Below are 20962 nucleotides of genomic sequence, written 5' to 3'. Positions count from 1 at the left end.
AGACTGCGGTAGCGAGGCCGAGCGGTCTAAGGCGCTGGTTTTAGGCACCAGTCTCTTCGGAGGCGTGGGTTCGAATCCCACCGCTGCCATCTCCTTCTTTTGCTTCAGCAAAGATTGAAATACGGCTATCGCTCCGGTACGTTAATGCAAGTCAGAAAACTGATTCTATTTGCATAAAATATCATGTGATTAAACTCCGCACTTTCCCAATTGTAATATCACTTCCCTTGACAGGATTATTATATGAAAATACTAGCTTCATATCAATTCTTCAGAAAGAAATTAAGTTCAATTTTATTTTTGGAGGCTGATATCGGAAGACTGCGGTAGCGTGGCCGAGCGGTCTAAGGCGCTGGTTTTAGGCACCAGTCTCTTCGGAGGCGTGGGTTCGAATCCCACCGCTGCCATCTCCTTCTTTTGCTTCAGCAAAGATTGAAATACGGCTACCGCGCAGATAGTTTAATGCAAGTCAGAAAACTGATTCTATTTGCATAAAATATCATGTCATTAAACTCCGAACTTTCCCAATTGTAATATCACTTCCCCTAACAGGATTATTTTTTAAAAATACTAGCTTCATATCAATTCCTAAGAAAGCATTTAAGTTCAATTTTATTTTTGGAGGCTGATGTCGGAAGACTGCGGTAGCGTGGCCGAGCGGTCTAAGGCGCTGGTTTAAGGCACCAGTCTCTTCGGAGGCGTGGGTTTGAATCCCACCGCTTCCATCTCCCTCTTTTGCTTCAGCAAAGATTGAAATACGGCTACCGCTATGGTAGGTTAATGCAAGTCAGAAAACTGATTCCATTTGCATAAAATATCATGTGATTAAAATCCGCACTTTCCCAATTGTAATATCACTTCCCTTGACAAGATTATTATATGAAAATGCTAGCTTCATATCAATTCTTCAGAAAGAAATTAAGTTCAATTTTATTTTTGGAGGCTGATACCGGAAGACTGCGGTAGCGTGGCCGAGCGGTCTAAGGCGCTGGTTTTAGGCACCAGTCTCTTCGGAGGCGTGGGTTCGAATCCCACCGCTGCCTTCTCCCTCTTTTGCGTCAGCAAAGATTGAAATACGGCTACCGCTCCGGTACGTTAATGCAAGTCAGAAAACTGATTCTATTTGCATAAAATATCATGTGATTAAACTCCGCACTTTCCCAATTGTAATATCACTTAACTTGACAGGATTATTTTTAAAAAATACTAGCTTCATATCAATTGCTAAGGAAGCATTTAAGTTCAATTTTATTTTTGTAGGCTGATATCGGAAGACTGCGGAAGCGTGACCGAGTGGTCTAAGGCGCTGGTTTTAGGCACCAGTCTCTTCGGAGGCGTGGGTTCGAATCCCACCGCTGCCATCTCCTTCTTTTGCTTCAGCAAAGATTGAAATACGGCTACCGCTATGGTAGGTTAATGCAAGTCAGAAAACTGATTCCATTTGCATAAAATATCATGTGATTAAACTCCGCACTTTCCCAATTGTAATATCACTTCCACTGACAGGATTATTTTTAAAAAATACCAGCTTCATATCAATTCCTAAGAAAGCATTTAAGTTCAATTTTGTTTTTGGAGGCTGATATCACAAGACTGTGATAGCGTGGCCGAGCGGTCTAAGGCGCTGGTTTAAGGCACCAGTCTTTTCGGAGGCGTGGGTTCGAATCCCACCGCTTCCATCTCCCTCTTTTGCTTCAGCAAAGATTGAAATACGGCTACCGCTCCGGTACGTTAATGCAAGTCAGAAAACTGATTCTATTTGCATAAAATATCATGTGATTAAACTCCGCACTTTCCCAATTGTAATATCACTTCCCTTGACAGGATTATTATATGAAAATGCTAGCTTCATATCAATTCTTCAGAAAGAAATTAAGTTCAATTTTATTTTTGGAGGCTGATATCGGAAGACTGCGGTAGCGTGGCCGAGCGGTCTAAGGCGCTGGTTTAAGGCACCAGTCTCTTCGGAGGCGTGGGTTCGAATCCCACCGCTGCCATCTCCTTCTTTTGCTTCAGCAAAGATTGAAATACGGCTACCACTCCTGTACGTTAATGCAAGTCAGAAAACTGATTCTATTTGCATAAAATATCATGTGATTAAACTCCGCACTTTCCCAATTGTAATATCACTTCCCTTGACAGGATTATTATATGAAAATACTAGCTTCATATCAATTCTTCAGAAAGAAATTAAGTTCAATTTTATTTTTGTAGGCTCATATAGGAAGACTGCGGTAGCGTGGCCGAGCGGTCTAAGGCGCTGGTTTAAGGCACCAGTCTCTTCGGAGGCGTGGGTTCGAATCCCACCGCTGCCATCTCCCTCTTTTGCCTCAGCAAAGATTGAAATACGGCTACCGCTCCGGTACGTTAATGCAAGTGAGAAAACTGATTCTATTTGCATAAAATATCATGTGATTAAACTCCGCACTTTCCCAATTGTAATATCACTTCCCTTGACAGGATTATTATATGAAAATACTAGCTTCATATCAATTCTTCAGAAAGAAATTAAGTTCAATTTTATTTTTGTAGGCTGATATCGGAAGACTGCGGTAGCGTGGCCGAGCGGTCTAAGGCGCTGGTTTTAGGCACCAGTCTCTTCGGAGGCGTGGGTTCGAATCCCACCGCTGCCATCTCCTTCTTTTGCTTTAGCAAAGATTGAAATACGGCTACCGCTCCGGTACGTTAATGCAAGTCAGAAAACTGATTCTATTTGCATAAAATATCATGTGATTAAACTCCGCACTTTCCCAATTGTAATATCTCTTCCCTTGACAGGATTATTATATGAAAATACTAGCTTCATATCAATTCTTCAGAAATAAATTAAGTTCAATTTTATTTTTGGAGGCTGAGATCGGAAGACTGCGGTAGCGTGGCCGAGCGGTCTAAGGCGCTGGTTTAAGGCACCAGTCTCTTCGGAGGCGTGGGTTCGAATCCCACCGCTGCCATCTCCTTCTTTTGCTTCAGCAAAGATTGAAATACGGCTACCGCTCCGGTACGTTAATGCAAGTCAGAAAACTGATTCTATTTGCATAAAATATCATGTGATTAAACTCCGCACTTTCCCAATTGTAATATCACTTCCCTTGACAGGATTATTATAAGAAAATACTAGCTTCATATCAATTCTTCAGAAAGAAATTAAATTCAATTTTATTTTTGGAGGCTGATATCGGAAGACTGCGGTAGCGTGGCCGAGCGGTCTAAGGCGCTGGTTTTAGGCACCAGTCTCTTCGGGGGCGTGGGTTTGAATCCCACCGCTGCCATCTCCTTCTTTTGCTTCAGCAAAGATTGAAATACGGCTACCGCTCCGGTACGTTAATGCAAGTCAGAAAACTGATTCTATTTGCATAAAATATCATGTGATTAAACTCCGCTCTTTCCCAATTGTAATATCTCTTCCCTTGACAGGATTATTATATGAAAATACTAGCTTCATATCAATTCTTCAGAAAGAAATTAAGTTCAATTTTATTTTTGGAGGCTGAGATCGGAAGACTGCGGTAGCGTGGCCGAGCGGTCTAAGGCGCTGGTTTAAGGCACCAGTCTCTTCGGAGGCGTGGGTTCGAATCCCACCGCTGCCATCTCCTTCTTTTGCTTCTGCAAAGATTGAAATACGGCTACCGCTCCGGTACGTTAATGCAAGTCAGAAAACTGATTCTATTTGCATAAAATATCATGTGATTAAACTCCGCACTTTCCCAATTGTAATATCACTTCCCTTGACAGGATTATTATATGAAAATACTAGCTTCATATCAATTCTTCAGAAAGAAATTAAGTTCAATTTTATTTTTGGAGGCTGAGATCGGAAGACTGCGGTAGCGTGGCCGAGCGGTCTAAGGCGCTGGTTTTAGGCACCAGTCTCTTCGGAGGCGTGGGTTCGAATCCCACCGCTGCCATCTCCTTCTTTTGCTTTAGCAAAGATTGAAATACGGCTACCGCTCCGGTACGTTAATGCAAGTCAGAAAACTGATTCTATTTGCATAAAATATCATGTGATTAAACTCCGCACTTTCCCAATTGTAATATCACTTCCCCTGACAGGATTATTTTTAAAAAATACTAGCTTCATATCAATTCCTAAGAAAGCATTTAAGTTCAATTTTATTTTTGGAGGCTGATATCGGAAGACTGCGGTAGCGTGGCCGAACGGTCTAAGGCGCTGGTTTAAGGCACCAGTCTCTTCGGAGGCGTGGGGTCGAATCCCACCGCTGCCATCTCCCTCTTTTGCTTCAGCAAAGATTGAAATACGGCTACCGCTCCGTTACGTTAATGCAAGTCAGAAAACTGATTCTATTTGCATAAAATATCATGTGATTAAACTCCGCACTTTCCCAATTGTAATATCACTTCCCTTGACAGGATTATTATATGAAAATACTAGCTTCATATCAATTCTTCAGAAAGAAATTAAGTTCAATTTTATTTTTGGAGGCTGAGATCGGAAGACTGCGGTAGCGTGGCCGAGCGGTCTAAGGCGCTGGTTTTAGGCACCAGTCTCTTCGGAGGCGTGGGTTTGAATCCCACCGCTGCCATCTCCTTCTTTTGCTTCAGCAAAGATTGAAATACGGCTACCGCTCCGGTACGTTAATGCAAGTCAGAAAACTGATTCTATTTGCATAAAATATCATGTGATTAAACTCCGCACTTTCCCAATTGTAATATCACTTCCCTTGACAGGATTATTATATGAAAATACTAGCTTCATATCAATTCTTCAGAAAGAAATTAAGTTCAATTTTATTTTTGGAGGCTGATATCGGAAGACTGCGGTAGCGTGGCCGAGCGGTCTAAGGCGCTGGTTTTAGGCACCAGTCTCTTCGGAGGCGTGGGTTCGAATCCCACCGCTGCCATCTCCTTCTTTTGCTTCAGCAAAGATTGAAATACGGCTACCGCTCCGGTACGTTAATGCAAGTCAGAAAACTGATTCTATTTGCATAAAATATCATGTGATTAAACTCCGCACTTTCCCAATTGTAATATCACTTCCCTTGACAGGATTATTATATGAAAATACTAGCTTCATATCAATTCTTCAGAAAGAAATTAAGTTAAATTTTATTTTTGTAGGCTGATATCGGAAGACTGCGGTAGCGTGGCCGAGCGGTCTAAGGCGCTGGTTTTAGGCACCAGTCTCTTCGGAGGCGTGGGTTCGAATCCCACCGCTGCCATCTCCTTCTTTTGCTTCAGCAAAGATTGAAATACGGCTACCACTCCGGTACGTTAATGCAAGTCAGAAAACTGATTCTATTTGCATAAAATATCATGTGATTAAACTCCGCACTTTCCCAATTGTAATATCACTTCCCTTGACAGGATTATTATATGAAAATACTAGCTTCATATCAATTCTTCAGAAAGAAATTAAGTTCAATTTTATTTTTGTAGGCTCATATAGGAAGACTGCGGTAGCGTGGCCGAGCTGTCTAAGGCGCTGGTTTAAGGCACCAGTCTCTTCGGAGGCGTGGGTTCGAATCCCACCGCTGCCATCTCCCTCTTTTGCTTCAGCAAAGATTGAAATACGGCTACCGCTCCGGTACGTTAATGCAAGTGAGAAAACTGATTCTATTTGCATAAAATATCATGTGATTAAACTCCGCACTTTCCCAATTGTAATATTACTTCAACCTAACGGGATTATTTTTAAAAAATACTAGCTTCATATCAATTCCTAAGAAAACATTTAAGTTCAATTTTATTTTTGGAGGCTGAAGTCGGAAGACTGCGGTAGCGTGGCCGAGCGGTCTAAGGCGCTGGTTTAAGGCACCAGTCTCTTCGGAGGCGTGGGTTCGAATCCCACCGCTGCCATCTCCTTCTTTTGCTTCAGCAAAGATTGAAATACGGCTACAAACTCCGGTACGTTAATGCAAGTCAGAAAACTGATTCTATTTGCATAAAATATCATGTGATTAAACTCCGCACTTTCCCAATTGTAATATCACTTCCCTTGACAGAATTATTATATGAAAATACTAGCTTCATATCAATTCTTCAGAAAGAAATTAAGTTCAATTTTATTTTTGTAGGCTCATATAGGAAGACTGCGGTAGCGTGGCCGAGCTGTCTAAGGCGCTGTTTTAAGGCACCTGTCTCTTCGGAGGCGTGGGTTCGAATCCCACCGCTGCCATCTCCCTCTTTTGCTTCAGCAAAGATTGAAATACGGCTACCGCTCCGGTACGTTAATGCAAGTGAGAAAACTGATTCTATTTGCATAAAATATCATGTGATTAAACTCCGCACTTTCCCAATTGTAATATCACTTCCCTTGACAGGATTATTATATGAAAATACTAGCTTCATATCAATTCTTCAGAAAGAAATTAAGTTCAATTTTATTTTTGGAGGCTGATATCAAAAGACTGCGGTAGCGTGGCCGAGCGGTCTAAGGCGCTGGTTTTAGGCACCCGTCTCTTCGGAGGCGTAGGTTCGAATCCCACCGCTGCCATCTCCTTCTTTTGCTTTAGCAAAGATTGAAATACGGCTACCGCTCCGGTACGTTAATGCAAGTCAGAAAACTGATTCTATTTGCATAAAATATCATGTGATTAAACTCCGCACTTTCCCAATTGTAATATCTCTTCCCTTGACAGCATTATTATATGAAAATACTAGCTTCATATCAATTCTTCAGAAAGAAATTAAGTTCAATTTTATTTTTGGAGGCTGATATCGGAAGACTGCGGTAGAGTGGCCGAACGGTCTAAGGCGCTGGTTTAAGGCACCAGTCTCTTCGGAGGCGTGGGTTCGAATCCCACCGCTGCCATCTCCCTCTTTTGCTTCAGCAAAGATTGAAATACGGCTACCGCTCCGGTACGTTAATGCAAGTCAGAAAACTGATTCTATTTGCATAAAATATCATGTGATTAAACTCCCCACTTTCCCAATTGTAATATCTCTTCCCTTGACAGGATTATTATATGAAAATACTAGCTTCATATCAATTCTTCAGAAATAAATTAAGTTCAATTTTATTTTTGGAGGCTGATATCGGAAGACTGCGGTAGCGTGGCCGAGCGGTCTAAGGCGATGGTTTTAGGCACCAGTCTCTTCGGAGGCGTGGGTTTGAATCCCACCGCTGCCATCTCCTTCTTTTGCTTCAGCAAAGATTGAAATACGGCTACCGCTCCGGTACGTTAATGCAAGTCCGAAAACTGATTCTATTTGCATAAAATATCATGTGATTAAACTCCGCTCTTTCCCAATTGTAATATCTCTTCCCTTGACAGGATTATTATATGAAAATACTAGCTTCATATCAATTCTTCAGAAAGAAATTAAGTTCAATTTTATTTTTGGAGGCTGATATCGGAAGACTGCGGTAGCGTGGCCGAGCGGTCTAAGGCGCTGGTTTTAGGCACCAGTCTCTTCGGAGGCGTGGGTTCGAATCCCACCGCTGCCATCTCCTTCTTTTGCTTCAGCAAAGATTGAAATACGGCTACCGCTCCGGTACGTTAATGCAAGTCAGAAAACTGATTCTATTTGCATAAAATATCATGTGATTAAACTCCGCACTTTCCCAATTGTAATATCACTTCCCTTGACAAGATTATTATATGAAAATACTAGCTTCATATCAATTCTTCAGAAAGAAATTAAGTTAAATTTTATTTTTGTAGGCTGATATCGGAAGACTGCGGTAGCGTGGCCGAGCGGTCTAAGGCGCTGGTTTTAGGCACCAGTCTCTTCGGAGGCGTGGGTTCGAATCCCACCGCTGCCATCTCCTTCTTTTGCTTCAGCAAAGATTGAAATACGGCTACCACTCCGGTACGTTAATGCAAGTCAGAAAACTGATTCTATTTGCATAAAATATCATGTGATTAAACTCCGCACTTTCCCAATTGTAATATCACTTCCCTTGACAGGATTATTATATGAAAATACTAGCTTCATATCAATTCTTCAGAAAGAAATTAAGTTCAATTTTATTTTTGTAGGCTCATATAGGAAGACTGCGGTAGCGTGGCCGAGCTGTCTAAGGCGCTGGTTTAAGGCACCAGTCTCTTCGGAGGCGTGGGTTCGAATCCCACCGCTGCCATCTCCCTCTTTTGCTTCAGCAAAGATTGAAATACGGCTACCGCTCCGGTACGTTAATGCAAGTGAGAAAACTGATTCTATTTGCATAAAATATCATGTGATTAAACTCCGCACTTTCCCAATTGTAATATCACTTCCCCTGACAGGATTATTTTTAAAAAATACTAGCTTCATATCAATTCCTAAGAAAGCATTTAAGTTCAATTTTATTTTTGGAGGCTGATATCGGAAGACTGCGGTAACGTGGCCGAACGGTCTAAGGCGCTGGTTTAAGGCACCAGTCTCTTCGGAGGTGTGGGTTCGAATCCCACCGCTGCCATCTCCCTCTTTTGCTTCAGCAAAGATTGAAATACGGCTACCGCTCCGTTACGTTAATGCAAGTCAGAAAACTGATTCTATTTGCATAAAATATCATGTGATTAAACTCCTCACTTTCCCAATTGTAATATCTCTTCCCTTGACAGCATTATTATATGAAAATACTAGCTTCATATCAATTCTTCAGAAAGAAATTAAGTTCAATTTTATTTTTGGAGGCTGATATCGGAAGACTGCGGTAGAGTGGCCGAACGGTCTAAGGCGCTGGTTTAAGGCACCAGTCTCTTCGGAGGCGTGGGTTCGAATCCCACCGCTGCCATCTCCCTCTTTTGCTTCAGCAAAGATTGAAATACGGCTACCGCTCCGGTACGTTAATGCAAGTCAGAAAACTGATTCTATTTGCATAAAATATCATGTGATTAAACTCCGCACTTTCCCAATTGTAATATCTCTTCCCTTGACAGGATTATTATATGAAAATACTAGCTTCATATCAATTCTTCAGAAAGAAATTAAGTTCAGTTTTATTTTTGGAGGCTGATATCGGAAGACTGCGGTAGCGTGGCCGAGCGGTCTAAGGCGCTGGTTTTAGGCACCAGTCTCTTCGGAGGCGTGGGTTCGAATCCCACCGCTGTCATCTCCTTCTTTTGCTTCAGCAAAGATTGAAATACGGCTACCGCTCCGGTACGTTAATGCAAGTCAGAAAACTGATTCTATTTGCATAAAATATCATGTGATTAAACTCCGCACTTTCCCAATTGTAATATCACTTCCTTTGACAGGATTATTATATGAAAATACTAGCTTCATATCAATTCTTCAGAAAGAAATTAAGTTAAATTTTATTTTTGTAGGCTGATATCGGAAGACTGCGGTAGCGTGGCCGAGCGGTCTAAGGCGCTGGTTTTAGGCACCAGTCTCTTCGGAGGCGTGGGTTCGAATCCCACCGCTGCCATCTCCTTCTTTTGCTTCAGCAAAGATTGAAATACGGCTACCACTCCGGTACGTTAATGCAAGTCAGAAAACTGATTCTATTTGCATAAAATATCATGTGATTAAACTCCGCACTTTCCCAATTGTAATATCACTTCCCTTGACAGGATTATTATATGAAAATACTAGCTTCATATCAATTCTTCAGAAAGAAATTAAGTTCAATTTTATTTTTGTAGGCTCATATAGGAAGACTGCGGTAGCGTGGCCGAGCTGTCTAAGGCGCTGGTTTAAGGCACCAGTCTCTTCGGAGGCGTGGGTTCGAATCCCACCGCTGCCATCTCCCTCTTTTGCTTCAGCAAAGATTGAAATACGGCTACCGCTCCGGTACGTTAATGCAAGTGAGAAAACTGATTCTATTTGCATAAAATATCATGTGATTAAACTCCGCACTTTCCCAATTGTAATATCACTTCCCTTGACAGGATTATTATATGAAAATACTAGCTTCATATCAATTCTTCAGAAAGAAATTAAGTTCAATTTTATTTTTGTAGGCTGATATCGGAAGACTGCGGTAGCGTGGCCGAGCGGTCTAAGGCGCTGGTATTAGGCACCAGTCTCTTCGGAGGCGTGGGTTCGAATCCCACCGCTGCCATCTTCTTCTTTTGCTTTAGCAAAGATTGAAATACGGCTACCGCTCCGGTACGTTAATGCAAGTCAGAAAACTGATTCTATTTGCATAAAATATCATGTGATTAAACTCCGCACTTTCCCAATTGTAATATCACTTCCCCTGACAGGATTATTTTTAAAAAATACTAGCTTCATATCAATTCCTAAGAAAGCATTTAAGTTCAATTTTATTTTTGGAGGCTGATATCGGAAGACTGCGGTAACGTGGCCGAACGGTCTAAGGCGCTGGTTTAAGGCACCAGTCTCTTCGGAGGTGTGGGTTCGAATCCCACCGCTGCCATCTCCCTCTTTTGCTTCAGCAAAGATTGAAATACGGCTACCGCTCCGTTACGTTAATGCAAGTCAGAAAACTGATTCTATTTGCATAAAATATCATGTGATTAAACTCCGCACTTTCCCAATTGTAATATCTCTTCCCTTGACAGCATTATTATATGAAAATACTAGCTTCATATCAATTCTTCAGAAAGAAATTAAGTTCAATTTTATTTTTGGAGGCTGATATCGGAAGACTGCGGTAGAGTGGCCGAACGGTCTAAGGCGCTGGTTTAAGGCACCAGTCTCTTCGGAGGCGTGGGTTCGAATCCCACCGCTGCCATCTCCCTCTTTTGCTTCAGCAAAGATTGAAATACGGCTACCGCTCCGGTACGTTAATGCAAGTCAGAAAACTGATTCTATTTGCATAAAATATCATGTGATTAAACTCCGCACTTTCCCAATTGTAATATCTCTTCCCTTGACAGGATTATTATATGAAAATACTAGCTTCATATCAATTCTTCAGAAAGAAATTAAGTTCAATTTTATTTTTGGAGGCTGATATCGGAAGACTGCGGTAGCGTGGCCGAGCGGTCTAAGGCGCTGGTTTTAGGCACCAGTGTCTTCGGAGGCGTGGGTTCGAATCCCACCGCTGCCATCTCCTTCTTTTGCTTCAGCAAAGATTGAAATACGGCTACCGCTCCGGTACGTTAATGCAAGTCAGAAAACTGATTCTATTTGCATAAAATATCATGTGATTAAACTCCGCACTTTCCCAATTGTAATATCACTTCCCTTGACAGGATTATTATATGAAAATACTAGCTTCATATCAATTCTTCAGAAAGAAATTAAGTTAAATTTTATTTTTGTAGGCTGATATCGGAAGACTGCGGTAGCGTGGCCGAGCGGTCTAAGGCGCTGGTTTTAGGCACCAGTCTCTTCGGAGGCGTGGGTTCGAATCCCACCGCTGCCATCTCCTTCTTTTGCTTCAGCAAAGATTGAAATACGGCTACCACTCCGGTACGTTAATGCAAGTCAGAAAACTGATTCTATTTGCATAAAATATCATGTGATTAAACTCCGCACTTTCCCAATTGTAATATCACTTCCCTTGACAGGATTATTATATGAAAATACTAGCTTCATATCAATTCTTCAGAAAGAAATTAAGTTCAATTTTATTTTTGTAGGCTCATATAGGAAGACTGCGGTAGCGTGGCCGAGCTGTCTAAGGCGCTGGTTTAAGGCACCAGTCTCTTCGGAGGCGTGGGTTCTAATCCCACCGCTGCCATCTCCCTCTTTTGCTTCAGCAAAGATTGAAATACGGCTACCGCTCCGGTACGTTAATGCAAGTGAGAAAACTGATTCTATTTGCATAAAATATCATGTGATTAAACTCCGCACTTTCCCAATTGTAATATCACTTCCCTTGACAGGATTATTATATGAAAATACTAGCTTCATATCAATTCTTCAGAAAGAAATTAAGTTCAATTTTATTTTTGTAGGCTGATATCGGAAGACTGCGGTAGCGTGGCCGAGCGGTCTAAGGCGCTGGTATTAGGCACCAGTCTCTTCGGAGGCGTGGGTTCGAATCCCACCGCTGCCATCTCCTTCTTTTGCTTTAGCAAAGATTGAAATACCTCTACCGCTCCGGTACGTTAATGCAAGTCAGAAAACTGATTCTATTTGCATAAAATATCATGTGATTAAACTCCGCACTTTCCCAATTGTAATATCACTTCCCCTGACAGGATTATTTTTAAAAAATACTAGCTTCATATCAATTCCTAAGAAAGCATTTAAGTTCAATTTTATTTTTGGAGGCTGATATCGGAAGACTGCGGTAACGTGGCCGAACGGTCTAAGGCGCTGGTTTAAGGCACCAGTCTCTTCGGAGGTGTGGGTTCGAATCCCACCGCTGCCATCTCCCTCTTTTGCTTCAGCAAAGATTGAAATACGGCTACCGCTCCGTTACGTTAATGCAAGTCAGAAAACTGATTCTATTTGCATAAAATATCATGTGATTAAACTCCGCACTTTCCCAATTGTAATATCTCTTCCCTTGACAGCATTATTATATGAAAATACTAGCTTCATATCAATTCTTCAGAAAGAAATTAAGTTCAATTTTATTTTTGGAGGCTGATATCGGAAGACTGCGGTAGAGTGGCCGAACGGTCTAAGGCGCTGGTTTAAGGCACCAGTCTCTTCGGAGGCGTGGGTTCGAATCCCACCGCTGCCATCTCCCTCTTTTGCTTCAGCAAAGATTGAAATACGGCTACCGCTCCGGTACGTTAATGCAAGTCAGAAAACTGATTCTATTTGCATAAAATATCATGTGATTAAACTCCGCACTTTCCCAATTGTAATATCTCTTCCCTTGACAGGATTATTATATGAAAATACTAGCTTCATATCAATTCTTCAGAAATAAATTAAGTTCAATTTTATTTTTGGAGGCTGAGATCGGAAGACTGCGGTAGCGTGGCCGAGCGGTCTAAGGCGCTGGTTTAAGGCACCAGTCTCTTCGGAGGCGTGGGTTCGAATCCCACCGCTGCCATCTCCTTCTTTTGCTTCAGCAAAGATTGAAATACGGCTACCACTCCGGTACGTTAATGCAAGTCAGATAAACTGATTCTATTTGCATAAAATATCATGTGATTAAACTCCGCACTTTCCCAATTGTAATATCACTTCCCTTGACAGGATTATTATATGAAAATACTAGCTTCATATCAATTCTTCAGAAAGAAATTAAGTTCAATTTTATTTTTGTAGGCTCATATAGGAAGACTGCGGTAGCGTGGCCGAGCTGTCTAAGGCGCTGGTTTAAGGCACCAGTCTCTTCGGAGGCGTGGGTTCGAATCCCACCGCTGCCATCTCCCTCTTTTGCTTCAGCAAAGATTGAAATACGGCTACCGCTCCGGTACGTTAATGCAAGTGAGAAAACTGATTCTATTTGCATAAAATATCATGTGATTAAACTCCGCACTTTCCCAATTGTAATATCACTTCCCTTGACAGGATTATTATATGAAAATACTAGCTTCATATCAATTCTTCAGAAAGAAATTAAGTTCAATTTTATTTTTGTAGGCTGATATCGGAAGACTGCGGTAGCGTGGCCGAGCGGTCTAAGGCGCTGGTATTAGGCACCAGTCTCTTCGGAGGCGTGGGTTCGAATCCCACCGCTGCCATCTCCTTCTTTTGCTTTAGCAAAGATTGAAATACCTCTACCGCTCCGGTACGTTAATGCAAGTCAGAAAACTGATTCTATTTGCATAAAATATCATGTGATTAAACTCCGCACTTTCCCAATTGTAATATCACTTCCCCTGACAGGATTATTTTTAAAAAATACTAGCTTCATATCAATTCCTAAGAAAGCATTTAAGTTCAATTTTATTTTTGGAGGCTGATATCGGAAGACTGCGGTAACGTGGCCGAACGGTCTAAGGCGCTGGTTTAAGGCACCAGTCTCTTCGGAGGTGTGGGTTCGAATCCCACCGCTGCCATCTCCCTCTTTTGCTTCAGCAAAGATTGAAATACGGCTACCGCTCCGTTACGTTAATGCAAGTCAGAAAACTGATTCTATTTGCATAAAATATCATGTGATTAAACTCCGCACTTTCCCAATTGTAATATCTCTTCCCTTGACAGCATTATTATATGAAAATACTAGCTTCATATCAATTCTTCAGAAAGAAATTAAGTTCAATTTTATTTTTGGAGGCTGATATCGGAAGACTGCGGTAGAGTGGCCGAACGGTCTAAGGCGCTGGTTTAAGGCACCAGTCTCTTCGGAGGCGTGGGTTCGAATCCCACCGCTGCCATCTCCCTCTTTTGCTTCAGCAAAGATTGAAATACGGCTACCGCTCCGGTACGTTAATGCAAGTCAGAAAACTGATTCTATTTGCATAAAATATCATGTGATTAAACTCCGCACTTTCCCAATTGTAATATCTCTTCCCTTGACAGGATTATTATATGAAAATACTAGCTTCATATCAATTCTTCAGAAATAAATTAAGTTCAATTTTATTTTTGGAGGCTGAGATCGGAAGACTGCGGTAGCGTGGCCGAGCGGTCTAAGGCGCTGGTTTAAGGCACCAGTCTCTTCGGAGGCGTGGGTTCGAATCCCACCGCTGCCATCTCCTTCTTTTGCTTCAGCAAAGATTGAAATACGGCTACCGCTCCGGTACGTTAATGCAAGTCAGAAAACTGATTCTATTTGCATAAAATATCATGTGATTAAACTCCGCACTTTCCCAATTGTAATATCACTTCCCCTGACAGGATTATTTTTAAAAAATACTAGCTTCATATCAATTCCTAAGAAAGCATTTAAGTTCAATTTTATTTTTGGAGGCTGATATCGGAAGACTGCGGTAGCGTGGCCGAGCGGTCTAAGGCGCTGGTTTTAGGCACCAGTCTCTTCGGAGGCGTGGGTTCGAATCCCACCGCTGCCATCTCCTTCTTTTGCTTTAGCAAAGATTGAAATACGGCTACCGCTCCGGTACGTTAATGCAAGTCAGAAAACTGATTCTATTTGCATAAAATATCATGTGATTAAACTCCGCACTTTCCCAATTGTAATATCACTTCCCCTGACAGGATTATTTTTAAAAAATACTAGCTTCATATCAATTCCTAAGAAAGCATTTAAGTTCAATTTTATTTTTGGAGGCTGATATCGGAAGACTGCGGTAGCGTGGCCGAACGGTCTAAGGCGCTGGTTTAAGGCACCAGTCTCTTCGGAGGCGTGGGGTCGAATCCCACCGCTGCCATCTCCCTCTTTTGCTTCAGCAAAGATTGAAATACGGCTACCGCTCCGTTACGTTAATGCAAGTCAGAAAACTGATTCTATTTGCATAAAATATCATGTGATTAAACTCCGCACTTTCCCAATTGTAATATCTCTTCCCTTGACAGCATTATTATATGAAAATACTAGCTTCATATCAATTCTACAGAAAGAAATTAAGTTCAATTTTATTTTTGGAGGCTGATATCGGAAGACTGCGGTAGCGTGGCCGAGCGGTCTAAGGCGCTGGTTTTAGGCACCAGTCTCTTCGGAGGCGTGGGTTTGAATCCCACCGCTGCCATCTCCTTCTTTTGCTTCAGCAAAGATTGAAATACGGCTACCGCTCCGGTACGTTAATGCAAGTCAAAAAACTGATTCTATTTGCATAAAATATCATGTGATTAAACTCCGCACTTTCCCAATTGTAATATCACTTCCCTTGACAGGATTATTATATGAAAATACTAGCTTCATATCAATTCTTCAGAAAGAAATTAAGTTCAATTTTATTTTTGGAGGCTGATATCGGAAGACTGCGGTAGCGTGGCCGAGCGGTCTAAGGCGCTGGTTTTAGGCACCAGTCTCTTCGGAGGCGTGGGTTCGAATCCCACCGCTGCCATCTCCTTCTTTTGCTTCAGCAAAGATTGAAATACGGCTACCGCTCCGGTACGTTAATGCAAGTCAGAAAACTGATTCTATTTGCATAAAATATCATGTGATTAAACTCCGCACTTTCCCAATTGTAATATCACTTCCCCTGACAGGATTATTTTTAAAAAATACTAGCTTCATATCAATTCCTAAGAAAGCATTTAAGTTCAATTTTATTTTTGGAGGCTGATATCGGAAGACTGCGGTAGCGTGGCCGAGCGGTCTAAGGCGCTGGTTTTAGGCACCAGTCTCTTCGGAGGCGTGGGTTCGAATCCCACCGCTGCCATCTCCTTCTTTTGCTTTAGCAAAGATTGAAATACGGCTACCGCTCCGGTACGTTAATGCAAGTCAGAAAACTGATTCTATTTGCATAAAATATCATGTGATTAAACTCCGCACTTTCCCAATTGTAATATCACTTCCCCTGACAGGATTATTTTTAAAAAATACTAGCTTCATATCAATTCCTAAGAAAGCATTTAAGTTCAATTTTATTTTTGGAGGCTGATATCGGAAGACTGCGGTAGCGTGGCCGAACGGTCTAAGGCGCTGGTTTAAGGCACCAGTCTCTTCGGAGGCGTGGGGTCGAATCCCACCGCTGCCATCTCCCTCTTTTGCTTCAGCAAAGATTGAAATACGGCTACCGCTCCGTTACGTTAATGCAAGTCAGAAAACTGATTCTATTTGCATAAAATATCATGTGATTAAACTCCGCACTTTCCCAATTGTAATATCTCTTCCCTTGACAGCATTATTATATGAAAATACTAGCTTCATATCAATTCTTCAGAAAGAAATTAAGTTCAATTTTATTTTTGGAGGCTGATATCGGAAGACTGCGGTAGAGTGGCCGAACGGTCTAAGGCGCTGGTTTAAGGCACCAGTCTCTTCGGAGGCGTGGGTTCGAATCCCACCGCTGCCATCTCCCTCTTTTGCTTCAGCAAAGATTGAAATACGGCTACCGCTCCGGTACGTTAATGCAAGTCAGAAAACTGATTCTATTTGCATAAAATATCATGTGATTAAACTCCGCACTTTCCCAATTGTAATATCTCTTCCCTTGACAGGATTATTATATGAAAATACATATCAATTCTTCAGAAATAAATTAAGTTCAATTTTATTTTTGGAGGCTGAGATCGGAAGACTGCGGTAGCGTGGCCGAGCGGTCTAAGGCGCTGGTTTAAGGCACCAGTCTCCCCGGAGGCGTGGGTTCGAATCCCACCGCTGCCATCTCCTTCTTTTGCTTCAGCAAAGATTGAAATACGGCTACCGCTCCGGTACGTTAATGCAAGTCAGAAAACTGATTCTATTTGCATAAAATATCATGTGATTAAACTCCGCACTTTCCCAATTGTAATATCACTTCCCCTAACAGGATTATTTTTTAAAAATACTAGCTTCATATCAATTCCTAAGAAAGCATTTAAGTTCAATTTTATTTTTGGAGGCTGATGTCGGAAGACTGCGGTAGCGTGGCCGAGCGGTCTAAGGCGCTGGTTTAAGGCACCAGTCTCTTCGGAGGCGTGGGTTCGAATCCCACCGCTGCCATCTCTTTCTTTTGCTTCTGCAAAGATTGAAATACGGCTACCGCTCCGGTACGTTATTGCAAGTCAGAAAACTGATTCTATTTGCATAAAATATTATGTGATTAAACTCCGCACTTTCCCAATTGTAATATCACTTCCCTTGACAGGATTATTATATGAAAATACTAGCTTCATATCAATTCTTCAGAAAGAAATTAAGTTCAATTTTATTTTTGGAGGCTGATATCGTAAGACTGCGGTAGCGTGGCCGAGCGGTCTAAGGCGCTGGTTTTAGGCACCAGTCTTTTCGGAGGCGTGGGTTCGAATCCCACCGCTGCCATCTCCTGCTTTTGCTTCAGCAAAGATTGAAATACGGCTACCGCTCCGGTACGTTAATGCAAGTCAGAAAACTGATTCTATTTGCATAGAATATCATGTGATTAAACTCCGAACTTTCCCAATTGTAATATCCCTTCCCTTGACAGAATTATTATATGAAAATACTAGCTTCATATCAATTCTTCAGAAAGAAATTAAGTTCGATTTTATTTTTGGAGGCTGATATCGGAAGACTGCGGAAGCGTGGCCGAGCGGTCTAAGGCGCTGGTTTTAGGCACCAGTCTCTTCGGAGGCGTGGGTTCGAATCCCACCGCTGCCATCTCCTTCTTTTGCTTCAGCAAAGATTGAAATACGGCTACTGCGCAGATAGTTTAATGCAAGTCAGAAAACTGATTCTATTTGCATAAAATATCATGTGATTAAACTCCGCACTTTCCCAATTGTAATATCACTTCTCCTAACAGGATTATTTTTTAAAAATACTAGCTTCATATCAATTTCTAAGGAAGCATTTAAGTTCAATTTTATTTTTGGAGGCTGATGTCGGAAGACTGCGGTAGCGTGGCCGAGCGGTCTAAAGCGCTGGTTTAAGGCACCAGTCTCTTCGGAGGCGTGGGTTTGAATCCCACCGCTGCCATCTCCCTCTTTTGCTTCAGCAAAGATTGAAATACGGCTACCGCTATGGTAGGTTAATGCAAGTCAAAAAACTGATTCCATTTGCATAAAATATCATGTGATTAAACTCCGCACTTTCCCAATTGTAATATCACTTCCCCTGACAGGATTATTTTTAAAAATTACCAGCTTCATATCAATTCCTAAGAAAGCATTTAAGTTCAATTTTATTTTTGGAGGCTGATATCGGAAGACTGCGGTAGCGTGGCCGAGCGGTCTAAGGCGCTGGTTGAAGGCACCAGTCTCTTCGGAGGCGTGGGTTCGAATCCCACCGCTGCCTTCTCCCTCTTTTGCTTTAGCAAAGATTGAATTACGGCTACCGCTCCGGTACGTTAATGCAAGTCAGAAAACTGATTCTATTTGCATAAAATATCATGTGATTAAACTCCGCACTTTCCCAATTGTAATATCACTTCCCTTGACAGGATTATTATATGAAAATAATAGCTTCATATCAATTCTTCAGAAAGAAATTAAGTTCAATTTTATTTTTGGAGGCTGATATCGGAAGACTGCGGTAGCGTGGCCGAGCGGTCTAAGGCGCTGGTTTTAGGCACCAGTCTCTTCGGAGGCGTGGGTTCGAATCCCACCGCTGCCTTCTCCCTCTTTTGCTTTAGCAAAGATTGAAATACGGCTACCGCTCCGGTACGTTAATGCAAGTCAGAAAACTGATTCTATTTGCATAAAATATCATGTGATTAAACTCCGCACTTTCCCAATTGTAATATCACTTCCCTTGACAGGATTATTATATGAAAATACTAGCTTCATATCAATTCTTCAGAAAGAAATTAAGTTCAATTTTATTTTTGGAGGCTGATATCGGAAGACTGCGGTAGCGTGGCCGAGCGGTCTAAGGCGCTGGTTTTAGGCACCAGTCTCTTCGGAGGCGTGGGTTCGAATCCCACCGCTGCCATCTCCTTCTTTTGCTTCAGCAAAGATTGAAATACGGCTATCGCTCCGGTACGTTAATGCAAGTCAGAAAACTGATTCTATTTGCATAAAATATCATGTGATTAAACTCCGCACTTTCCCAATTGTAATATCACTTCCCTTGACAGGATTATTATATGAAAATACTAGCTTCATATCAATTCTTCAGAAAGAAATTAAGTTCAATTTTATTTTTGGAGGCTGATATCGGAAGACTGCGGTAGCGTGGCCGAGCGGTCTAAGGCGCTGGTTTTAGGCACCAGTCTCTTCGGAGGCGTGGGTTCGAATCCCACCGCTGCCATCTCCTTCTTTTGCTTCAGCAAAGATTGAAATACGGCTACCGCGCAGATAGTTTAATGCAAGTCAGAAAACTGATTCTATTTGCATAAAATATCATGTCATTAAACTCCGAACTTTCCCAATTGTAATATCACTTCCCCTAACAGGATTATTTTTTAAAAATACTAGCTTCATATCAATTCCTAAGAAAGCATTTAAGTTCAATTTTATTTTCGGAGGCTGATGTCGGAAGACTGCGGTAGCGTGGCCGAGCGGTCTAAGGCGCTGGTTTAAGGCACCAGTCTCTTCGGAGGCGTGGGTTTGAATCCCACCGCTTCCATCTCCCTCTTTTGCTTCAGCAAAGATTGAAATACGGCTACCGCTATGGTAGGTTAATGCAAGTCAGAAAACTGATTCCATTTGCATAAAATATCATGTGATTAAAATCCGCACTTTCCCAATTGTAATATCACTTCCCCTGACAGGATTATTTTTAAAAAATACTAGCTTCATATCAATTCCTAAGAAAGCATTTAAGTTCAATTTTATTTTTGGAGGCTGATATCGGAAGACTGCGGTAACGTGGCCGAACGGTCTAAGGCGCTGGTTTAAGGCACCAGTCTCTTCGGAGACGTGGGTTCGAATCCCACCGCTGCCATCTCCTTCTTTTGCTTCAGCAAAGATTGAAATACGGCTACCGCTCCGGTACGTTAATGCAAGTCAGAAAACTGATTCTATTTGCATAAAATATCATGTGATTAAACTCCGCACTTTCCCAATTGTAATATCACTTCCCTTGACAGGATTATTATATGAAAATGCTAGCTTCATATCAATTCTTCAGAAAGAAATTAAGTTCAATTTTATTTTTGGAGGCTGATATCGGAAGACTGCGGTAGCGTGGCCGAGCGGTCTAAGGCGCTGGTTTTAGGCACCAGTCTCTTCGGAGGCGTGGGTTCGAATCCCACCGCTGCCTTCTCCCTCTTTTGCGTCAGCAAAGATTGAAATACGGCTACCGCTCCGGTACGTTAATGCAAGTCAGAAAACTGATTCTATTTGCATAAAATATCATGTGATTAAACTCCGCACTTTCCCAATTGTAATATCACTTAACTTGACAGGATTATTTTTAAAAAATACTAGCTTCATATCAATTGCTAAGGAAGCATTTAAGTTCAATTTTATTTTTGTAGGCTGATATCGGAAGACTGCGGAAGCGTGACCGAGTGGTCTAAGGCGCTGGTTTTAGGCACCAGTCTCTTCGGAGGCGTGGGTTCGAATCCCACCGCTGCCATCTCCTTCTTTTGCTTCAGCAAAGATTGAAATACGGCTACCGCTATGGTAGGTTAATGCAAGTCAGAAAACTGATTCCATTTGCATAAAATATCATGTGATTAAACTCCGCACTTTCCCAATTGTAATATCACTTCCACTGACAGGATTATTTTTAAAAAATACCAGCTTCATATCAATTCCTAAGAAAGCATTTAAGTTCAATTTT

The 20962-nt window shown here is 41.7% G+C and overlaps 64 non-coding genes across 64 annotated transcripts; all 64 read left to right on the top strand.

Moving 5' to 3' along the window:
* The first annotated feature begins 7 nt into the window (after positions 1–7).
* On the top strand, positions 8–89 carry Trnal-uag (transfer RNA leucine (anticodon UAG)). The gene has a single exon. It is a non-coding gene; the product is annotated as a tRNA-Leu (tRNA).
* A 236-nt stretch (positions 90–325) lies between these two features.
* Trnal-uag (transfer RNA leucine (anticodon UAG)) lies at positions 326–407 on the top strand. Its single transcript has one exon. It is a non-coding gene; the product is annotated as a tRNA-Leu (tRNA).
* Positions 408–643: 236 nt separating this feature from the next.
* Trnal-aag (transfer RNA leucine (anticodon AAG)) lies at positions 644–725 on the top strand. Its single transcript has one exon. It is a non-coding gene; the product is annotated as a tRNA-Leu (tRNA).
* A 236-nt stretch (positions 726–961) lies between these two features.
* Positions 962–1043, top strand: Trnal-uag (transfer RNA leucine (anticodon UAG)). Its single transcript has one exon. It is a non-coding gene; the product is annotated as a tRNA-Leu (tRNA).
* A 236-nt stretch (positions 1044–1279) lies between these two features.
* Trnal-uag (transfer RNA leucine (anticodon UAG)) lies at positions 1280–1361 on the top strand. The gene has a single exon. It is a non-coding gene; the product is annotated as a tRNA-Leu (tRNA).
* A 236-nt stretch (positions 1362–1597) lies between these two features.
* Trnal-aag (transfer RNA leucine (anticodon AAG)) lies at positions 1598–1682 on the top strand. Its single transcript has one exon. It is a non-coding gene; the product is annotated as a tRNA-Leu (tRNA).
* Positions 1683–1915: 233 nt separating this feature from the next.
* Trnal-aag (transfer RNA leucine (anticodon AAG)) lies at positions 1916–1997 on the top strand. The gene has a single exon. It is a non-coding gene; the product is annotated as a tRNA-Leu (tRNA).
* Positions 1998–2233: 236 nt separating this feature from the next.
* On the top strand, positions 2234–2315 carry Trnal-aag (transfer RNA leucine (anticodon AAG)). The gene has a single exon. It is a non-coding gene; the product is annotated as a tRNA-Leu (tRNA).
* Positions 2316–2551: 236 nt separating this feature from the next.
* On the top strand, positions 2552–2633 carry Trnal-uag (transfer RNA leucine (anticodon UAG)). The gene has a single exon. It is a non-coding gene; the product is annotated as a tRNA-Leu (tRNA).
* Positions 2634–2869: 236 nt separating this feature from the next.
* Positions 2870–2951, top strand: Trnal-aag (transfer RNA leucine (anticodon AAG)). Its single transcript has one exon. It is a non-coding gene; the product is annotated as a tRNA-Leu (tRNA).
* Positions 2952–3187: 236 nt separating this feature from the next.
* Positions 3188–3269, top strand: Trnal-uag (transfer RNA leucine (anticodon UAG)). The gene has a single exon. It is a non-coding gene; the product is annotated as a tRNA-Leu (tRNA).
* Positions 3270–3505: 236 nt separating this feature from the next.
* Positions 3506–3587, top strand: Trnal-aag (transfer RNA leucine (anticodon AAG)). The gene has a single exon. It is a non-coding gene; the product is annotated as a tRNA-Leu (tRNA).
* A 236-nt stretch (positions 3588–3823) lies between these two features.
* Positions 3824–3905, top strand: Trnal-uag (transfer RNA leucine (anticodon UAG)). The gene has a single exon. It is a non-coding gene; the product is annotated as a tRNA-Leu (tRNA).
* A 236-nt stretch (positions 3906–4141) lies between these two features.
* Positions 4142–4223, top strand: Trnal-aag (transfer RNA leucine (anticodon AAG)). Its single transcript has one exon. It is a non-coding gene; the product is annotated as a tRNA-Leu (tRNA).
* Positions 4224–4459: 236 nt separating this feature from the next.
* On the top strand, positions 4460–4541 carry Trnal-uag (transfer RNA leucine (anticodon UAG)). The gene has a single exon. It is a non-coding gene; the product is annotated as a tRNA-Leu (tRNA).
* A 236-nt stretch (positions 4542–4777) lies between these two features.
* On the top strand, positions 4778–4859 carry Trnal-uag (transfer RNA leucine (anticodon UAG)). Its single transcript has one exon. It is a non-coding gene; the product is annotated as a tRNA-Leu (tRNA).
* A 236-nt stretch (positions 4860–5095) lies between these two features.
* On the top strand, positions 5096–5177 carry Trnal-uag (transfer RNA leucine (anticodon UAG)). Its single transcript has one exon. It is a non-coding gene; the product is annotated as a tRNA-Leu (tRNA).
* Positions 5178–5413: 236 nt separating this feature from the next.
* Trnal-aag (transfer RNA leucine (anticodon AAG)) lies at positions 5414–5495 on the top strand. The gene has a single exon. It is a non-coding gene; the product is annotated as a tRNA-Leu (tRNA).
* A 237-nt stretch (positions 5496–5732) lies between these two features.
* On the top strand, positions 5733–5814 carry Trnal-aag (transfer RNA leucine (anticodon AAG)). Its single transcript has one exon. It is a non-coding gene; the product is annotated as a tRNA-Leu (tRNA).
* A 555-nt stretch (positions 5815–6369) lies between these two features.
* Positions 6370–6451, top strand: Trnal-uag (transfer RNA leucine (anticodon UAG)). The gene has a single exon. It is a non-coding gene; the product is annotated as a tRNA-Leu (tRNA).
* A 236-nt stretch (positions 6452–6687) lies between these two features.
* Positions 6688–6769, top strand: Trnal-aag (transfer RNA leucine (anticodon AAG)). Its single transcript has one exon. It is a non-coding gene; the product is annotated as a tRNA-Leu (tRNA).
* A 236-nt stretch (positions 6770–7005) lies between these two features.
* On the top strand, positions 7006–7087 carry Trnal-uag (transfer RNA leucine (anticodon UAG)). Its single transcript has one exon. It is a non-coding gene; the product is annotated as a tRNA-Leu (tRNA).
* A 236-nt stretch (positions 7088–7323) lies between these two features.
* On the top strand, positions 7324–7405 carry Trnal-uag (transfer RNA leucine (anticodon UAG)). Its single transcript has one exon. It is a non-coding gene; the product is annotated as a tRNA-Leu (tRNA).
* A 236-nt stretch (positions 7406–7641) lies between these two features.
* On the top strand, positions 7642–7723 carry Trnal-uag (transfer RNA leucine (anticodon UAG)). The gene has a single exon. It is a non-coding gene; the product is annotated as a tRNA-Leu (tRNA).
* A 236-nt stretch (positions 7724–7959) lies between these two features.
* Positions 7960–8041, top strand: Trnal-aag (transfer RNA leucine (anticodon AAG)). The gene has a single exon. It is a non-coding gene; the product is annotated as a tRNA-Leu (tRNA).
* Positions 8042–8277: 236 nt separating this feature from the next.
* On the top strand, positions 8278–8359 carry Trnal-aag (transfer RNA leucine (anticodon AAG)). The gene has a single exon. It is a non-coding gene; the product is annotated as a tRNA-Leu (tRNA).
* A 236-nt stretch (positions 8360–8595) lies between these two features.
* Positions 8596–8677, top strand: Trnal-aag (transfer RNA leucine (anticodon AAG)). The gene has a single exon. It is a non-coding gene; the product is annotated as a tRNA-Leu (tRNA).
* Positions 8678–8913: 236 nt separating this feature from the next.
* Positions 8914–8995, top strand: Trnal-uag (transfer RNA leucine (anticodon UAG)). Its single transcript has one exon. It is a non-coding gene; the product is annotated as a tRNA-Leu (tRNA).
* A 236-nt stretch (positions 8996–9231) lies between these two features.
* Positions 9232–9313, top strand: Trnal-uag (transfer RNA leucine (anticodon UAG)). Its single transcript has one exon. It is a non-coding gene; the product is annotated as a tRNA-Leu (tRNA).
* A 236-nt stretch (positions 9314–9549) lies between these two features.
* On the top strand, positions 9550–9631 carry Trnal-aag (transfer RNA leucine (anticodon AAG)). Its single transcript has one exon. It is a non-coding gene; the product is annotated as a tRNA-Leu (tRNA).
* A 236-nt stretch (positions 9632–9867) lies between these two features.
* Positions 9868–9949, top strand: Trnal-uag (transfer RNA leucine (anticodon UAG)). The gene has a single exon. It is a non-coding gene; the product is annotated as a tRNA-Leu (tRNA).
* Positions 9950–10185: 236 nt separating this feature from the next.
* Trnal-aag (transfer RNA leucine (anticodon AAG)) lies at positions 10186–10267 on the top strand. The gene has a single exon. It is a non-coding gene; the product is annotated as a tRNA-Leu (tRNA).
* A 236-nt stretch (positions 10268–10503) lies between these two features.
* Positions 10504–10585, top strand: Trnal-aag (transfer RNA leucine (anticodon AAG)). The gene has a single exon. It is a non-coding gene; the product is annotated as a tRNA-Leu (tRNA).
* Positions 10586–10821: 236 nt separating this feature from the next.
* Trnal-uag (transfer RNA leucine (anticodon UAG)) lies at positions 10822–10903 on the top strand. Its single transcript has one exon. It is a non-coding gene; the product is annotated as a tRNA-Leu (tRNA).
* A 236-nt stretch (positions 10904–11139) lies between these two features.
* Trnal-uag (transfer RNA leucine (anticodon UAG)) lies at positions 11140–11221 on the top strand. Its single transcript has one exon. It is a non-coding gene; the product is annotated as a tRNA-Leu (tRNA).
* A 554-nt stretch (positions 11222–11775) lies between these two features.
* On the top strand, positions 11776–11857 carry Trnal-uag (transfer RNA leucine (anticodon UAG)). Its single transcript has one exon. It is a non-coding gene; the product is annotated as a tRNA-Leu (tRNA).
* Positions 11858–12093: 236 nt separating this feature from the next.
* Positions 12094–12175, top strand: Trnal-aag (transfer RNA leucine (anticodon AAG)). Its single transcript has one exon. It is a non-coding gene; the product is annotated as a tRNA-Leu (tRNA).
* A 236-nt stretch (positions 12176–12411) lies between these two features.
* On the top strand, positions 12412–12493 carry Trnal-aag (transfer RNA leucine (anticodon AAG)). Its single transcript has one exon. It is a non-coding gene; the product is annotated as a tRNA-Leu (tRNA).
* A 236-nt stretch (positions 12494–12729) lies between these two features.
* Trnal-aag (transfer RNA leucine (anticodon AAG)) lies at positions 12730–12811 on the top strand. The gene has a single exon. It is a non-coding gene; the product is annotated as a tRNA-Leu (tRNA).
* A 237-nt stretch (positions 12812–13048) lies between these two features.
* On the top strand, positions 13049–13130 carry Trnal-aag (transfer RNA leucine (anticodon AAG)). Its single transcript has one exon. It is a non-coding gene; the product is annotated as a tRNA-Leu (tRNA).
* A 236-nt stretch (positions 13131–13366) lies between these two features.
* On the top strand, positions 13367–13448 carry Trnal-uag (transfer RNA leucine (anticodon UAG)). The gene has a single exon. It is a non-coding gene; the product is annotated as a tRNA-Leu (tRNA).
* A 236-nt stretch (positions 13449–13684) lies between these two features.
* Trnal-aag (transfer RNA leucine (anticodon AAG)) lies at positions 13685–13766 on the top strand. The gene has a single exon. It is a non-coding gene; the product is annotated as a tRNA-Leu (tRNA).
* A 236-nt stretch (positions 13767–14002) lies between these two features.
* Positions 14003–14084, top strand: Trnal-aag (transfer RNA leucine (anticodon AAG)). Its single transcript has one exon. It is a non-coding gene; the product is annotated as a tRNA-Leu (tRNA).
* Positions 14085–14320: 236 nt separating this feature from the next.
* Trnal-aag (transfer RNA leucine (anticodon AAG)) lies at positions 14321–14402 on the top strand. The gene has a single exon. It is a non-coding gene; the product is annotated as a tRNA-Leu (tRNA).
* Positions 14403–14638: 236 nt separating this feature from the next.
* Trnal-uag (transfer RNA leucine (anticodon UAG)) lies at positions 14639–14720 on the top strand. Its single transcript has one exon. It is a non-coding gene; the product is annotated as a tRNA-Leu (tRNA).
* A 236-nt stretch (positions 14721–14956) lies between these two features.
* Trnal-aag (transfer RNA leucine (anticodon AAG)) lies at positions 14957–15038 on the top strand. The gene has a single exon. It is a non-coding gene; the product is annotated as a tRNA-Leu (tRNA).
* A 236-nt stretch (positions 15039–15274) lies between these two features.
* On the top strand, positions 15275–15356 carry Trnal-uag (transfer RNA leucine (anticodon UAG)). The gene has a single exon. It is a non-coding gene; the product is annotated as a tRNA-Leu (tRNA).
* Positions 15357–15592: 236 nt separating this feature from the next.
* Positions 15593–15674, top strand: Trnal-uag (transfer RNA leucine (anticodon UAG)). Its single transcript has one exon. It is a non-coding gene; the product is annotated as a tRNA-Leu (tRNA).
* A 236-nt stretch (positions 15675–15910) lies between these two features.
* Positions 15911–15992, top strand: Trnal-uag (transfer RNA leucine (anticodon UAG)). Its single transcript has one exon. It is a non-coding gene; the product is annotated as a tRNA-Leu (tRNA).
* Positions 15993–16228: 236 nt separating this feature from the next.
* On the top strand, positions 16229–16310 carry Trnal-aag (transfer RNA leucine (anticodon AAG)). Its single transcript has one exon. It is a non-coding gene; the product is annotated as a tRNA-Leu (tRNA).
* Positions 16311–16546: 236 nt separating this feature from the next.
* Trnal-aag (transfer RNA leucine (anticodon AAG)) lies at positions 16547–16628 on the top strand. The gene has a single exon. It is a non-coding gene; the product is annotated as a tRNA-Leu (tRNA).
* Positions 16629–16857: 229 nt separating this feature from the next.
* On the top strand, positions 16858–16939 carry Trnal-aag (transfer RNA leucine (anticodon AAG)). The gene has a single exon. It is a non-coding gene; the product is annotated as a tRNA-Leu (tRNA).
* Positions 16940–17175: 236 nt separating this feature from the next.
* Positions 17176–17257, top strand: Trnal-aag (transfer RNA leucine (anticodon AAG)). Its single transcript has one exon. It is a non-coding gene; the product is annotated as a tRNA-Leu (tRNA).
* Positions 17258–17493: 236 nt separating this feature from the next.
* Positions 17494–17575, top strand: Trnal-uag (transfer RNA leucine (anticodon UAG)). Its single transcript has one exon. It is a non-coding gene; the product is annotated as a tRNA-Leu (tRNA).
* Positions 17576–17811: 236 nt separating this feature from the next.
* Trnal-uag (transfer RNA leucine (anticodon UAG)) lies at positions 17812–17893 on the top strand. The gene has a single exon. It is a non-coding gene; the product is annotated as a tRNA-Leu (tRNA).
* Positions 17894–18129: 236 nt separating this feature from the next.
* Positions 18130–18211, top strand: Trnal-aag (transfer RNA leucine (anticodon AAG)). The gene has a single exon. It is a non-coding gene; the product is annotated as a tRNA-Leu (tRNA).
* A 236-nt stretch (positions 18212–18447) lies between these two features.
* Trnal-aag (transfer RNA leucine (anticodon AAG)) lies at positions 18448–18529 on the top strand. The gene has a single exon. It is a non-coding gene; the product is annotated as a tRNA-Leu (tRNA).
* A 236-nt stretch (positions 18530–18765) lies between these two features.
* On the top strand, positions 18766–18847 carry Trnal-uag (transfer RNA leucine (anticodon UAG)). Its single transcript has one exon. It is a non-coding gene; the product is annotated as a tRNA-Leu (tRNA).
* A 236-nt stretch (positions 18848–19083) lies between these two features.
* On the top strand, positions 19084–19165 carry Trnal-uag (transfer RNA leucine (anticodon UAG)). The gene has a single exon. It is a non-coding gene; the product is annotated as a tRNA-Leu (tRNA).
* A 236-nt stretch (positions 19166–19401) lies between these two features.
* Trnal-uag (transfer RNA leucine (anticodon UAG)) lies at positions 19402–19483 on the top strand. Its single transcript has one exon. It is a non-coding gene; the product is annotated as a tRNA-Leu (tRNA).
* A 236-nt stretch (positions 19484–19719) lies between these two features.
* Trnal-aag (transfer RNA leucine (anticodon AAG)) lies at positions 19720–19801 on the top strand. Its single transcript has one exon. It is a non-coding gene; the product is annotated as a tRNA-Leu (tRNA).
* A 236-nt stretch (positions 19802–20037) lies between these two features.
* On the top strand, positions 20038–20119 carry Trnal-aag (transfer RNA leucine (anticodon AAG)). The gene has a single exon. It is a non-coding gene; the product is annotated as a tRNA-Leu (tRNA).
* A 236-nt stretch (positions 20120–20355) lies between these two features.
* On the top strand, positions 20356–20437 carry Trnal-uag (transfer RNA leucine (anticodon UAG)). Its single transcript has one exon. It is a non-coding gene; the product is annotated as a tRNA-Leu (tRNA).
* Positions 20438–20673: 236 nt separating this feature from the next.
* Positions 20674–20755, top strand: Trnal-uag (transfer RNA leucine (anticodon UAG)). The gene has a single exon. It is a non-coding gene; the product is annotated as a tRNA-Leu (tRNA).
* The last annotated feature ends 207 nt before the right edge of the window (positions 20756–20962 follow it).

This window comes from Argiope bruennichi, chromosome 3, assembly GCF_947563725.1.
Source record: "Argiope bruennichi chromosome 3, qqArgBrue1.1, whole genome shotgun sequence".
In the NCBI taxonomy this organism is placed as follows: domain Eukaryota; kingdom Metazoa; phylum Arthropoda; class Arachnida; order Araneae; family Araneidae; genus Argiope; species Argiope bruennichi.
Note: the sequence above shows the minus strand (reverse complement) of the source record. Positions and strands in the feature narration are given on the sequence as shown.